The sequence below is a fragment of the Aythya ferina genome (genome assembly GCF_964211825.1).
Source record: "Aythya ferina genome assembly, chromosome: 1".
Taxonomy (NCBI): Eukaryota; Metazoa; Chordata; class Aves; order Anseriformes; family Anatidae; genus Aythya; species Aythya ferina.
The window spans coordinates 92395435-92410499 of NC_140296.1; positions in this window are offsets into that span (position 1 = coordinate 92395435).

Here is a 15065-nt window from a genome sequence, read left to right on the forward strand (position 1 = left end):
GTCGCGTCTTATGCCACGCCCTCCCCCCCGCCCTCCGCTAGGGGAGGTGAAACCACTTCCTCGTTATGGGGGGGGGAGGGAGGTACCAAGGGGCTGAGCGCTGGGGGGGTATGTGGGGGACGCCTCGCCTCAGGGGGTGTCGGGCTGCCACAACGGCCCCGGGGTGCCTCAACCCCGCTTTCAAGGCGCGAGTGGTCAGAGGAAGGAGGAAATTAAATTTTAGGAGACTGTTCCGCACCGACACAGGCGCAGTGGTGCCCACAAAGCACAGCAGCTACCCGCTCGCTCCCCTTCACGCTGGGACTGCCACAGCAGCTACCCGCTTATTCCCCTGCCCACTTACTCCCCTTCCTCTATTTCCCTTCTCCAATTCCCCTTTCCCAGTTCCAATTAAAACCCAGTCTCCTTCCACAATTCCACTTGAAACCTCCTCCCCTTCCCCAATTCCACCTCAAACCTCCTCCCCTTCCCCAATTCCACCTCAAACCTATTCCCCTTCCCCAATTCCACTTCAAACCTCCTCCCCTTCCCCAAATCCACCTCAAACCTCCTCCCCCTCCCCAAATCCACTTCAAACCTCCTCCCCTTCCCCAATTCCACCTCAAACCTATTCCCCTTCCCCAATTCCACTTCTAACCTATTCCCCTTCCCCAATTCCCCTTCCCCAATCCCACTTCAGACCTAATCCCCTTCCCCAATTCCACCTCAAACCTATTCCCCAATTCCACTTCAAACCTATTCCCCAATTCCACCTCAAACCTCCTCCCCTTCCCCAATCCCACCTCAAACCTCCTCCCCTTCCACCCTATTCCCCTCCAAACTGGCGCTGCCCCATGGCTCTTGCAGCCTGCACCGCTCCTCCAACGTGCCTGGAGGAGGTCTGGCCAGCAGGCTGCCAGGCTGACAAGCTTTCTGGCTAGCAGGCTGGCAATAGAAATACCCCCTTACGTATTCTGCCAGCTTGCTCTGCCTTCAGGCCTCCCTGGCTGTGGCAGGACCCTGCCTGGTGACAGGGTTGCTCTGGGTCCCGAGGGATCCCAGCGCTGCGCACGCTGCCACCATTTGTCTGCTGGCAAAACGGGTGTTTCGTCCTCCCCCGAGGCCATGCAGAGCCCTCACAGTTCGTTTCGAGATGTTTTTCTCCTGGTACAGGCCGAACCATGCGGCGTCAGGCTGGCGAACACAGAAGGAGCTCGTACATCACACAGGGAAAGTGGGAAAGAAAATGAAGCAGGCTGATCCAAGGTGCTCAAAAGTTCACGTGAATCATGTAAAGAAACTACATTATAAAAAGCAAAAGCCACCTCAGTTTTCTCTTACTCACAAAAGCCTGGTTCTCTACTCCTGGTCTTGCGCCATGCAACATCTCTCATAGGATTCCTGTGGCCAAGCTGACTTCTCCTACCACAACTTTCCTCCCTCGCCATCCCTGACACATTCATTAGTGACACATTCACTAAACAGTGCCTCACATTAACTGGTTCCCATGCCCGGACCTGCCTTCTCCTCAGATTTGATTCACCCTGCAAACCCTTTGTTCTCCATCTGCTTTGCCCGTGCTTCTTTGGACAGGACTTCACTGATTCCTTCTGAGAAAGAACAGATTAAATGCAGACTAATTTAGTTTCTATTTAATCCTTTCTCCCAGGTATCTTCAAAGCCTTTCTTATTGCCTTTCCCAACTTTCATTTTCCTTTCTCCTGCTTCCCTTCACTTGCCCTTCTTTTCCTGCCTGCCACTTTCTCTTCCCCAGCTCCTCCCTCACACACAACAAGTGTAGAAGTTCCTCTCTGCTCTCTTCCCCTCACCCCTGTAATCTCATTTAGTGGTCTCCTTTGTAATTAATCTTATTCCACTTTTTTTTTTCCTTCTCAATCCCTTACACTTTCCATAGCACAGATACACATTCTAACTCCCTTGATCCTAACTCACGCGATTTCCCAAGCACCAGCACAAAGCAAGCCTAGGTCCCTCCCTGCATGCCTCACAACTGGGTAACTTTAGGGTCTAGGCAAATGTAAGCTTTGACCGAAATCTCATCCGAAGCTGTGGTGTGCATAAGGGCTCTTTCCATCAGGGCACTCTGTTGCCGAAAAGCTCCTGCTGCAGACTTCCCATCACCCAGCAAGTATTCTGGATGATGATTCCTGTTCATCTCTCCTCGATAACTCATTTTTGTTAAAGCTACAGGAGCTCCATTATTCGCACAGCTTTAATCCTATCTCTTAAGACGGTGCTTAGGTAAATCGCTAGGTTCAGATGTTATTAAATGGCATGGATACATCCCCAAATACACCTGTACCCACATGACATAGCCACATAAACCTCATTCCCATAAGCAAGTAACCCAAAAATGACCCTTGATCTAACTTGTACCTTCCCACCACCTATCTCTAAGCCCCTCGAATTCACTGTTCACAGCCACTGATGAGAAGTCCCTGGTTTTCATTTTATCTTATGGTCTCTCTGATACAGCCTCTGCAGGCTTGAAAGCTAAGAAGCTTGCTTTTATAAAATACACCAGCTGAAATGACTCCAGAAGATGCAGATTTAAGAAGGGCACTACAAATGGCAAGGCTTTTGAGGGAAGCATGCAACATTTGGAAAACGGAAGGAACTGGAAGGAGAGGAGCAGGGAAAAGGAATGAAGAAGTAATTGAGAAGAGTAATTCAAAGACAAATAAAACCAAGCAAACAACGACAAAAGAGAGAAAGAAAAAAAATGGATCAGAGGAAAGGATAGGTATCCTTTTCTTTATTTCTGAACATCCAAACATAGTGTGTTGTCCCTCATCAGTTTTGCAGAAGGATGAGGGTCCAATACACAAGACCGAAGGCAGCTATCGGGAGGGAATCCTCTATACTACACATTTTGTGAGGATTGTTGCATAATTTGTGTAGTTTTGTGCTCTGAACTTCCACTGGCCTAGGTGTACTCACTTCAGTCCGATGGTGAGACTGCTTTTTTTTTTTTTTTTTTTTTAAGTGAAAACTCACAAGCTGCACAGAAGGCTGAATAAAATGCCATTTTAATCCTTTGTATTTGCAAATTACAAGCACGTAAAAATTAGGTTCAGTAATATTTAGGCTGGCAACTGCAAATAACAGAATACTCAGATTCTCAAACTGCTGTTACTTCTACGCATTGTGCATATTAAATACGCTCATTAAGCGCAGCTCATTCCTTAAAGCAAGCACAGATATGTTTGCAGAGCCAGGGCCTTAGCTGGTTACTGAGAACTGTCCCAGATAGATAAGAGCATTCCCCACAGTTGGACCACATATTTGCAAACACTAAGCTATTAAGGTCCCGTCTCACCAAATGAGAAAAGCACGCTCCCAGATCTCTTCTCTGAAACACCCTTTCAGTTGCAATTTACTGATAGCAGGACTGCATAAACGTATCAGAGGGCAAAACTGGATCCTACGTACAGTTGCTAGGCAGGTTAGGATTGCTGTGGCACCTTTTAGTAATTTCCAAGTTCTAAATGCTACAACTGCGTGCATAATACAACATTCATATGCATTAAACCTATTCAGAAAGAGGAGATTTCTCATTTTAGATACATAGCATTACTCTAGACGGTGCGCTTTGCAACTCTTTCATAATTAAGCTCTCAAAGGAAACATTTACATAGAAGAGAAGGGATGGGCTCCTATGCGGGTGGCAGTAATCTGCCCTCCTAATTTATTGAATAAAGGCTGTAATTGCAGCAAGGAGATTGGAATAATCTAAGCAGAGCAGGTTTTCCCCCAGATTTCCATACAAATCAGGTGAGTTTTGAAGTGACGATCTCGTAGCAATGGGAGGACTCTATGGCAAACCAGTTTCTTCTTTTATCACGCCTAGGGAGAAAGTTTGCCATCAGGCGCGTCAATGACTTAGATGTAATCCTCTGGCTGCTTGGAGAGCTTTCCAAAAAGCAACCTTTGTGCGCCCGGTTGGCATGCACAGCACGTTCACATCTGTGGCCGCAACTTTACGTGGTACAGGAGGAGCCTGGGAAAAATGTGCGACTTGTTTTATGACGGATATGGCTTTTAAGATTTTAAAGCTGAAATTAACGAGTTAACTCAGTCTAAATAAATGTCAAGCTTTGCTTCAGCTAGATCGTGGAGAGCTGTGTAACTCAGCTGGGAACGCTCCCTCTGGAGAAATTAAGAGCTCATGTCCCACAGCAGGATTTGGGCTTGGACCAAGAGCTGGCACTGCAGTGCAGCCCTGCTCGAAGGAGTTTCTGCGTCAGGATCAAGATGCCATCCTTTCTGATGAGTGATTATTGTATTCTTTTCCCCCTTCTCCTTTGTTCGGGAGAAAAGGCAAACTACTGAGAGCCTCCTTCAGGAAAGGAAAAATGATAAATCCTATATCTTATTCAACATTTCTCCTCTCGTTAAATCAAATTGCGATTTCCAGAGCTGTACATTAGCTGAATCACTGGCTGCATACTACTCACTCCATCTGTTTATATGGTTGAGTCACTGCATTACCAATATCTAACACGTTGCTTGGAAAGAATTTTAGGAGATCTGGAGGATAAAACCCCAAAGCTCTCTAAGATAAAGCTCCCTTCTGTACGTTCTGGAGTGCCACGCTCTTCACCGCTCACTTTTGGCTACCAGAGATGTTAATTTGAACAAACTTCTATTTTAAGGAGAAAAAAAAAGCTTATCACTGAAGCACAGAGTATGCTTAAAAGCTGAAGACTGAACTGTGATGTAGGAAAACGCTATTGCCTCCCCTCGTGCGATGCCTTGCCCTGGGAGTTGCACCGGGGGTTCCATGGTGATGGAACAAACATCTTTCACAACTCCCTGTGCCTTTTTTCCACTTGAGATACTACGAACAGATTACCTTCTGAGGGCAAACCCTCTGCTTTTAGTGATGCCAAAAGTTGAGAGCATCTTGTCGTTGGACTGCAAAGTTTCTTCCAAAATATGTGTTATGCTTAGGAAGATATATTCTCATTTACGTCACTGTGGAAGGGGTAGGGAGGGCAAAAAAAAAAAAAAAAAAAGGACTGAGGAGCAGAAAAGCAGAAGGACAGAGGTGGAATGGGGTGGAATTGCTGATACACATCTTGTTTGCTTTATTTTTAAGAAAAATGTAAAAAGGACACGTTACATGAATCCCACCATGGAGGACTATGAATGCATTCACATTATTCTGGGAGTTGAGAAGCAGAGAGTGAAACCAGCTGAAATAAAAGAAGACCAGTGAGACTAGTTTTACCTTCCAGACCAGGGGCTAGATCCAACTCTCACAGAAGTCAGTGGAACAATTCCCACTGGCTGGAGCAGGAGTTGGATTCGGCAAATTGAAATGCAGAAAAAAATAATCGGGAAGCATTAATGAGAGGTTCTCAAACAGTGGTCTACAGAGCACTTTCTCCAGTCCATTGAGACCCGGCTTTCCTCTCCATTACTCATTTACTTCCAGCTGCTTTTATGGGTTTCTGCATTTTGGAGGCCAGCAGAACTGAGAGGCATTGGTAGCGGGGAGGGAGGATGGCCGGCCGGCCAGCCTGCTCCCAACAAGTGGAAGAGGAAAGGAAGCAATTGCTTAGCAAACAGAGAAAAAAAAGAAAGACGGGAGTATCTGAAGGAGTAGAAGGCCATTAAGCTGAGAGGATTAGGCGGCCTTCGGTGAGGATTAGGTGCCTCGCTGCCTAATGTGACCGTCTAGCCAGATACCTTAGCTCCTAGCACAAGGCGAAAGAAAAGCTGAGCTCCACACACACGTCTGCACTGAGCTAAAGGCAAATAGGAAATGCCAAGGGCAGAAGCGATCCACAAATGCTCCCCATCCTCCCTGCCATGCCTGGGCTGAAAGCAGACAAGCCCCCTGCCATGGTCCCTGCTGTGGGACTTACACCACCTGCAGGCCCGCACCGCCAGTCCAGGTGTGACACGCGGTCCTACCACCACATGGAGACAAAATCCTCCCTCTGGAGGGGTCACACACCTGGACCAGGCTCTGGATCAGCCGGCTGTCGATGTTTGGGGCAGCATTCCCACTAATGGAGAGCTTTCAGGCTCTTCCTCCACACAGAGGGCTGTTGTCACCAGGGTACGAGACTGACACATGGGTGCATGACCAACCCGGGGGACCTCGTTGGCAACTAATTCTCAACTGCAGGGCAATGCTTCCTGCCAACTTCACATCACAACAACCATGTGGGCCAAAGTGCCTTGAGTCCCAACAGTAAACACTTGGTGAAAGAGTGCAAGAAACATGGAAACCACGGGATCAGCCTTCCCCTTGTGTCTCTTTGTTGCTCCTGGGGATCAGCACCTTTCTGAAACCTAAGCTTCAGTCAGGCCATCACATCCGATAGCTACTGACAGTCTTCTCCACCATTAACTCCTCCCTTCCCTTTTCTGAACCCCCTTACAGACTGCATTTCTATAATGTCTTTTTGCCAGCCAGGAGTTGAGACCCCTAAGCCTGCCCCTCCTCACAAGGAAGAGGAGGTACAGGAGACTTCCCAGACATTTTCACCAAGGTTTATTAGCAAGAAGGCGTTCCAGGAAAGAAGGGACAAATCAACAGCTTGTGGAGCATTAGGGTACAGAGATCCCTACCCAGGCTCTGCATGACATAGCTTTGGCTCTGGAAGCAGCAGGAGTAATACCAAGCCCATGCTGTGCCCGGGTCAGCGGGTGGGCTGCGCAGCAAGGCGAGTCAGCTGGAGACCGAGCACTACATGAGCCCAGCAGTGCTGCTTGTGGGATCCATGCTGTACCCCCGCCAAGCTCTGCTCCTTCCCCTGAGACATACTGGCCTGTTCAGACCTGAGCCGGGCATCTACAGTGCCAAGCTGCTTTGTGCCACATGGGCATGTCCCAAGAGGCCTGCTCCCAAAGCTCTGCGCTGCCCCAGGACGCTGGCCCACCTCCATGATCCATGCAGGGTCTCACCTGGAGGCTTCAGGGCAGCGACTTCTATCCCCCAGAGCAGGTGCAGATTTGCAGTGAGAGACTTAAAACCTCCAAACTGTTCTCTGTTACAGTCCCCAGCCCCTAAGGCAAGGTGAATTTTTTGGCATGCCCAATAACCCGCTGCTGCCATGCACGGCTTCCTGATGACCGGACCCCAGCAGAGTTCTCCAGAAAAACCTTGGTGAGGACCAAATGAGTTACCCTGGATAGGGGAGAGCTAGCTCTCAGCTCCTAGCCCCAACACAGTCGTGCTGCCTAGTGTTTTCTGTCCTCTCCAGGGAATTTCAGACCCTGGAGAAGAAGCATTAGCAACTCATTCTCTTTTACTAACGTATAAGGCATAGGGGATGGATTTTCTTTTGTGAAATGTAGTTAGTGAAGTTCATACACATTGCATCACTTTTATAATATTCTGCATATTTTGGTGGCTTTAGCTTCAAAGATACGGCACTGCAGAGGCCTTTGAAAACTGCCAGAAACATTACTGCTTATGACTTTGTACCTGTTGGTGGAAAGCAGGAGTCAGCACTGCAGTCCATTCCATATCTAACCAACACACTCCATCAGTAGTTTAAAGCATCAGAAAAGGCAGCAATAAAATAAGCTCTGAACGGACAGGTTATGTTCCCTCACCATTTCAGAGACTTAGAGTTCAGCTTTGTCCCTAGGACCTGCTTCTCTCATTCCCAGTTTTGGGGTATTGTCACTGCACCCTGGCACTGCCTTCTAAAAGTGATCGTGCTTCTGCTTTTCCAGTTGTGCAGGAACCAAAAAGCTGGATCAGACCAGTATACTTATTTCAGTATGACATCCCATGTATAAAATGTGTGCCTATTTCAGAGGTTAGTCTTCCTTATTCTTCTTATTTCAATCAGACCCACAAAAACAAACACAAAACATGTTTTTTTTTTTTTTTCTCAGTACTATTTCACAGTACTGCATGCATCCACAGGACGATGGCATTCTTTTGACAGCTAGTAAGCGTATTCCCTGACCATACAATCTCCAAAGGCAGAAAGCAGCCTAGCTTTCGTCCTGCAAAGCTGGTGCAACAGACCGCATTCGCACAGTGAGATGCAATTCTACCTACTCCTAGGAACAGTAGCTTTCCTTTTTAAAACCCAGGAACAGCATTTCGTATTATCAAAGGTTTGGTATTTTCTATGTTTTCCCCCAATTAGTGTAACAGAAGCTGCCTGTAGCCACAACCTGTAGCGACTATAAATTCCAGCTGCTCCCCACGTAGCAGCGGGACGCTGCTGGTACAATAAAACGTCAAAACAACAGAAACGTTCAGAGTCCTCGCTTTCCCGTCGTACCCAGACCCAGCCTTGCCCCTTTCTCGTACACCAGTTTGGTTTTGTATCACCGTCTCCACAGCTGACAATACTTTTTTCAATGGGAATATCACAACTGCGGCCGCTGCCAGAATCTCTTGGCAAAGGGGCTGCGCTCTGAGTCACAGCCTAATGCCATTACAAGGTCTGCAACAGCTGCAGCAGTCATACATCTGCAAGTCATTTGAACATTTTATGATGAATAAAAACTATCCATTACATAGACCTATACATTATATATTAACCCTAATACTTATTCAGTTACACTAACAATAACCTTTTCCCTCTGCATGCTGTAAACTTCTTTGGCTGCAGCATGTGTTAACAGAGATACTTAAAGCTCCGTTCCGTGGTGGAGCAGTCCCTGTGTACGTATTACCTAACTTATTCTACCTATTTAAATATGTGATGGAAAGAAAGAAAGAAAACAAATTTAAAGCTATAAAAAATCATACCGTGCGTGAGGAAAGCATTTCTATAATAATAGCGTGAGACTGGATTCACTCAAACAAACACAGAAGACACAAGACAACGAGAAATAGAGAGGAGGAAAGAAAACATGGACTCAAAACGTATAGCTAGGAGATTTGATTATGATATGCACGGATCTCAAACCTATCCAGATGTCCCCAGCCGGCAACCTGATCCTCAACACCGTAGCCAAGATCTGAAATCTAGAAAGTCAGAGTGTCGAAGAAGGGGTAGCGGGGCTTACGGAAAAAGGAACGGGAGCTGTGAGGAGTTTTGAAACCTTTAAAGTAATAATGATAATAAAGAAACACAAGTGTGTGTTCATTAAGGAACTAATATACAGAGCCACAAATTAGGAAGTCAGCCCTTCAGGACATGGCATTCCTCATGCAAGTTGCTGAGCACGCTCAACATAAATAGGTGTAAAATACACTCACCAGCTTAGTGACTTCAAGGATAGAGTCCCATATGTGATCCCCTACCAGTGAGTCTTCTACATACGTATACTTTTACAACAGTAAATGCAAACTGGGCAAGACATACCTCCCTATGAGTTTCACCAAAAGAGTTTTAAAGAGACAAGGCAAAAGTCTGGCATTAGAGAAGCCTATCCTAATTTTTCCACGTGATTCAACCAGAGCCAGAATGTTACCAGCATCCCACATACATCTAACTGTTATTTCATGTTAGTTTGTTATTTATTGCTTGCAAACTCTTTTTGGAGCCTCAGAAATACCTCTCTATTGCTTCCTATTCACTTTTGCTTTGTAGTTCATATATCAGTCTAGCGTCCTTACTCAGTGTTGCTGAGGAAGAGGAGTGTCAATTAACATGCTCTTCTACATTAAGTTAGATGTGTGGATTAGTTTAAGCTACAAAATAGTGCAGGTTTTAAATAAGAAATAGCTATATTTGGGTAGCCTCACGGTTAGAAAAGTGACTTTTAGAAAATGTTTCCTTGAGTCGGTCTGCTTCCTCTGTGCAGTCAGAGGCCAAACTGTTTATTTTACTGGCAACTGTCTTTATTGCTAGTGCTGGTTTTAATATTTCCATTTGAATGATATAAACATTAAAAATGAGGGAAAAAAAAAATCCTAACAAGGTTACAAACAGTTCATTTAAAGGGGATTTGAAAGGCGTCCAGCAGAGATCTTTCTTAGCGTGCGTTACGTTTCAGGGCTGAAAAGCTACCTCGCCACTGATGGAGGGGAAGATTTGCTTGCTGATACAGCAGAATCTCTGCGGTCAGTTTGCACGGCACCTACATCCCTGGCCAAGAAGAAAAAAAAAAAAGGAAAATCCTGGCCCGTCGGACGGCAAAGATCACTTACCCGGCGTGACGTGAGGAGATGCAATGATGCCTTTCGAAGTCAGCCTCCGGCCGGCCGCCTCCTCGCTGCTGCTGGGGCCCGTCCCGTGCTGCGGCAGGGGGAAGAGGAGCAGAGGGGTCAGCAGCACGGCTGCTGGGAGCCAAAGGGCAAGGGGGACGCCCGGAGCGAGCACGGTGCTTGCACTCGGTCGCTTGAAGTGCTGCCAGGTCTCTGAACGCTTGCCCGCGGACACCGGGCAGCTGGAGCCGTGCAGTTGTTACCTGAAGTCTTAACATCCAGGAAAAGCGCTTCCCCCGTTCCTCAAGGCTATGTGGAAAATCTCAAAAAAAAAAAAAAACAAAAAAAAAAAACAACAACCAAAAACCACCCCACAATCGTAAACGTACTACTAACATCAAGGAAAAGAGCTCTCTATTATTTTTTTTTTCTTTAGATCTCTTTTTTTTTTTTTTTTTCTTATAGTCGCCTCAAATTTGCAGGGAGGGGACGGGGTGTCTTGAGGTTTTCGGACAGACTGCTTCCCCAGCGTTGTGCCAAAGAAAGCACACTGGGGGAAGAGTCCTAAGGATGCTCAGAGCAGAGGGAGGCTGTGAAGGTGAGCAGCTGAGGGCCCAGCAGGAGGAAACCAGCTGGAGGAAGGGCAGGCTGGTGGGTTTGTCTCTGCCCCACAGCCACCTTCAGGAGCAGGGCAGAGCCGTGGTGTCCCTCCTCTGGACAACAGCTTTGGAAAGCTTCCTCAGGACCCGAGAGAAAAAGCTCCTTCTGCTTGCCCAGCCACCAAGAGAAAAAGAGTTTAAAACCACCGGATCCGTATTGCTAATGGGAGGGCGATATAAAAGATGGAGGCCATTGACTGGTGTCCAGAGACAACAACCTGGTATGAATTCCAGCACCATTCCACTTCCCAGCAGCTGGATTTCTCACCAGGGTGGATTGCTGGTTTTGGATACCTCCCCAATTTTTCCCGTCTGTTAACAGTCTTCCACTATTTGGAAGTTGTATTTGGAACAGTCATAAAGCTTTTTTTTTTTTTTTTTTTGTATCTAAACGGCCTTGCCATTGCCTGAAATGCAATTTCAGAATCGCTGGCATTTCTGTGTAGGCTATCTGTAGCATATTTTTGTCAACGTTTTAACAAGCACCGCGTCTCCTGGGAGAACCTGAATTAGCTCAGAGTTTCTAAACAATATGCGTGCTCGACATAGAAGACGCAGGAAAACAAAACAAAACAAAACAAAACACTTTATTTTCTTACGAGTTTTCAGTCCGAGTTGCTCTGTAAATAGACATGAGGAACAAAGAGAAAGCTGGGACCACTAACTCCTCATCTATAAAACGACGCCGAGAACCCAAGAGCTGATGCGACTTGCCAAAGGTTACGCAGGCAGCCAGGGGTCTCGCAAACGAACCTGGAGCCAGCCCCACACCTGAGCCATGAGGGCCATCCTTGCTCCCAGCTGCTACGTTAGCCTTCTGTTTTCTATCGTCTGAGTTTCTTTCCTCACAATTATCCCCGTCCTAGTATAACAGAATATAGGCCGCTTTTAAGGACACCCCAGGGGAGCTGGGGAAGCGTCAGTGCAGTTTAGAGAGGTCTGGTCTGGCACGATTTTAAACTAAATTAAGCATAGGAGATGCTTCTAGGACAAAAGAGTGCATGAAAATGAGACATGAAAGCTTGAAGGGGTGGCTCTTTCAAGTCCTTTTCCAAATCCCCAGGGAAAAGTAACTGTTGCCCCCTCCTTTGATAGAGGGCAATGGCATTTGCCTAGTACAAGGTGTCTTGGCTTGCATGTTCCCTCTCCAGGGCTGGAAACATGCTGTCATAGATTTTGGAAACCGAGTGTATCCGTCTCCACTCTGCAAACAGCAAAGCGTAATACCATAAGCACCTCATAATGATGGGGGGAGATAAGACAGAAAGAGAAAACACGTCACAGACCCAACCAACAAAACCAGAAGGCGCAAATAATCCTAATTAGGTCACTTCTAACCAACTGGATATTAACTGCTTTAGGAACTCTCCAGACTCGACAAAACACTCAGATTTGGAAAGGGGTACTGCCAGCTGAAGCGCATGTCAGACTGGAGAAACCGAGACTGCTGCTAAGAATTTTAGGCACTAATTTTAACTCAGATACCTGGCAGGGGCTCTGGGAGCCTTAGGAAGGAGTTAACACACAGCCCATAGGCTGTATTCTGTGGGGCGACAGATTTACAGAGCTGCATCCCTCTTATTCTATTTTGCAGTTAACTCTCACGATAGGATGGCTTGGGATTTTTTAATTTTTTTTTTTTTTTTGTTAGCTGTGTCTTGTTGTTTTAAATTGTGGTGATGTTGGAACGCTGGAGGTAACCAGAGAGACTATGGGAGCTCCAACCTTGGAGATACTCAAAACTCAGCCAGCCAGGGCCCAGGACAACGTGATCTCATTGCACCTGCTGCAGAGCAGAGGACTGATCATCTCAAGGGGTCACTTCCAACCTCAATTTTCATGATTCTAAGGTTATGATCCTACAGGATAGCATGTGCATGTTTTCTACTACCTTTCTCACAGGACAGGAGTAGTAACTGACTGGGCCCACCAGCAAATAAAATCATTCGGTACAGACAAATGGCTGCTCTCACAAGCATCCCCAAAGCCACAAAGACCACAAAATCCCACCAGAGCCCCTTTTGTGAGCTGGAGGACTCTGATCAGCAAAAAGCTGAAAAGTCCCACTCTGCTACAGCAGTCTGCTTCAGCAGACTTGGACAGCCTCAAGACTCTTCTTAACTCGTGTTCCCGTCACCATGAGCAGCTAAAGGAAGAACTACCTTCAGATAGCCTTCAAACTTCTCACTGTTTATTCTTCACATGTAAATGTAGACAACATAATTGTACAAGTGGCTTTGCCAGTAGCATCTCATGTGGTGGGAGAAAAGACTAAAGGCAGGTATTTTATGGCCCGTGAGTTTACAGGCAACCAGAACAATTGCATTTTTTTTGCATTTGCTCAATTGCATTGAGCATGTTTTGTTGAAAGCTGGGGACATGCTTTGGAAGATTTGTAAGTGGACCAGCTAAAAGGCTCATCTCCCACATTTAAAATAAATCTTGCAGACGGCCTTGTAGATTGCACTGGTTACCATGACTGGATGCCAGGGGAGGCACAAAGGACAGCCAAAAAAACCCTTGACTTTACAATACCTGAAGTGATCAGCTCAAGCTCTGCTTTCATTACTACTTTTGGACCTCAGATTTGGGGTTTTCAACTGCTGTCCAGTTCATAAATGAATTTTGAAGGATCCATGTGCAAGGGAATTATTGAAAGCAATTTTACTAGCAGGAAAGTTGTTTGCTACGCTAGAAGAGATTCAGAGGATTTGAGGTTAGAAAAATCACTCCCTTGAACAAGACAAGTAGGAGTTTCATCTTTTTAATGAGAAGTTAGTGAATTCCCATTCTGGATTTTCGTGTACTCCCACAGTAACACACCATCTACACTGAAAACCCCACTTGTGAAGTTACGCCGATTCTATAAAGCTGCTTTTCACAAGGCCTGTGCCGTGACTCGGTTTCTTTCTTTCACATGTGAGGGTTTCCAGGAATTATGTGAATATCCTGGATTACACATTCTTTAAAACAAGGTTCCTGACTGCATCTGACAAGTGCCGAGCACAGCAAGACAAAGTCACTCATTCTCATAACATCACAGCATACGAGCATATTGTATCACATCCTGCCTGGAATTTAAATGTTAGCACATGACTCAAACACAATGCCATCTGATAGGAGTCAAACACCAAAAAATGAAGCTTTTTTCCTTGAAGTCCAGGGAAACACAACAGTGGGGAAAAGCCTGAGCTGTGCCCTTCCTTATATTATCCCCCCGCGCCAGGGCAGTCAGGCTGTTCACTGAGCAAAACGCATGCGAGACACGCACCGCATGTACCAGAAAGGTTATGAAGTTCCTTGACCTTACATTCCAGCTCGATTTTAGAGGTGTGGCTAAGACCACCACCAGACACTCAGATAGGGTTGCACAGATACAAAAGGCATTCATCTTTTTTTTTTTTCTTTCCTCCTTTTTTTCCTATAGCTATGAAAAAGGGCTAGCAAAAGGCCTCATCTCGATATGGGTTCAAATACTGCTACACATCCAGCTCAGGAAAGCGTAGGAAATGGGTGAAAACAAGAGACTTCAGTTTCAACCCACTCCTTAGCTGGTTAACTCAGTGTTTATAACACCAGCCCTCCTCAGAAATAAAAAGCAGGCGAGGCGACTGGGAACAGCGAGCGATCACAGCTACCGCGAGCAGACTCCGCCAACACATCAGCATATTAGCGGGCAACATCTGATTTTTGCTTCCACTGTTTGGATTCCCTCTGACAGCTCGCAGCCTCCTCCTGTCATCACAAAACAAGCGAGCAGGAATACATTTCGGCACCGGCACAGAGCGAAACGCCAGGGCTCGCGTTGCTGCGCCGAGCCTCGGTGCACGACAGCACGGCAGCCTGAGCGCGGCCCTCCGCTGGGCCCTTCATAAGGGAAGTGTCAGGGAGCTCGTTTCGAAGAGCCATTTCCTCATTCTTTCATCTTTTTAACGCTAACGGCAGATTTCTTGCCCTTTTACAAGTGCAGCGTATGCGCTGCCACTCGTGGCTCCGAGTGACTCTCTGCTCTTTATTCCTCAGCACGCGGATTTATGCTTTTGCTGATTTTAAATTTCATAGCTGGAGTCAGTAATATGCTTTTTAGTTTTTACAGGACAATAAAACCGCTCGCCAGAGGTTTCTGACTCGAAACTCGGAGCAGCAGATTGATGTAGGCCTCTTGATCCTTCTGACCATATTTTTGCCAAGTCTGAGTATAAAATAGCTGTTCTAGTAATTGCACCCAGGGATTCATGCCCACTAGCCAGATAGACTGCTAACGCTGACTCCACGTTCCCTTTGATCTCGCATATTCTGCTGCTTGAAAGAATACAGACAGGTGATGG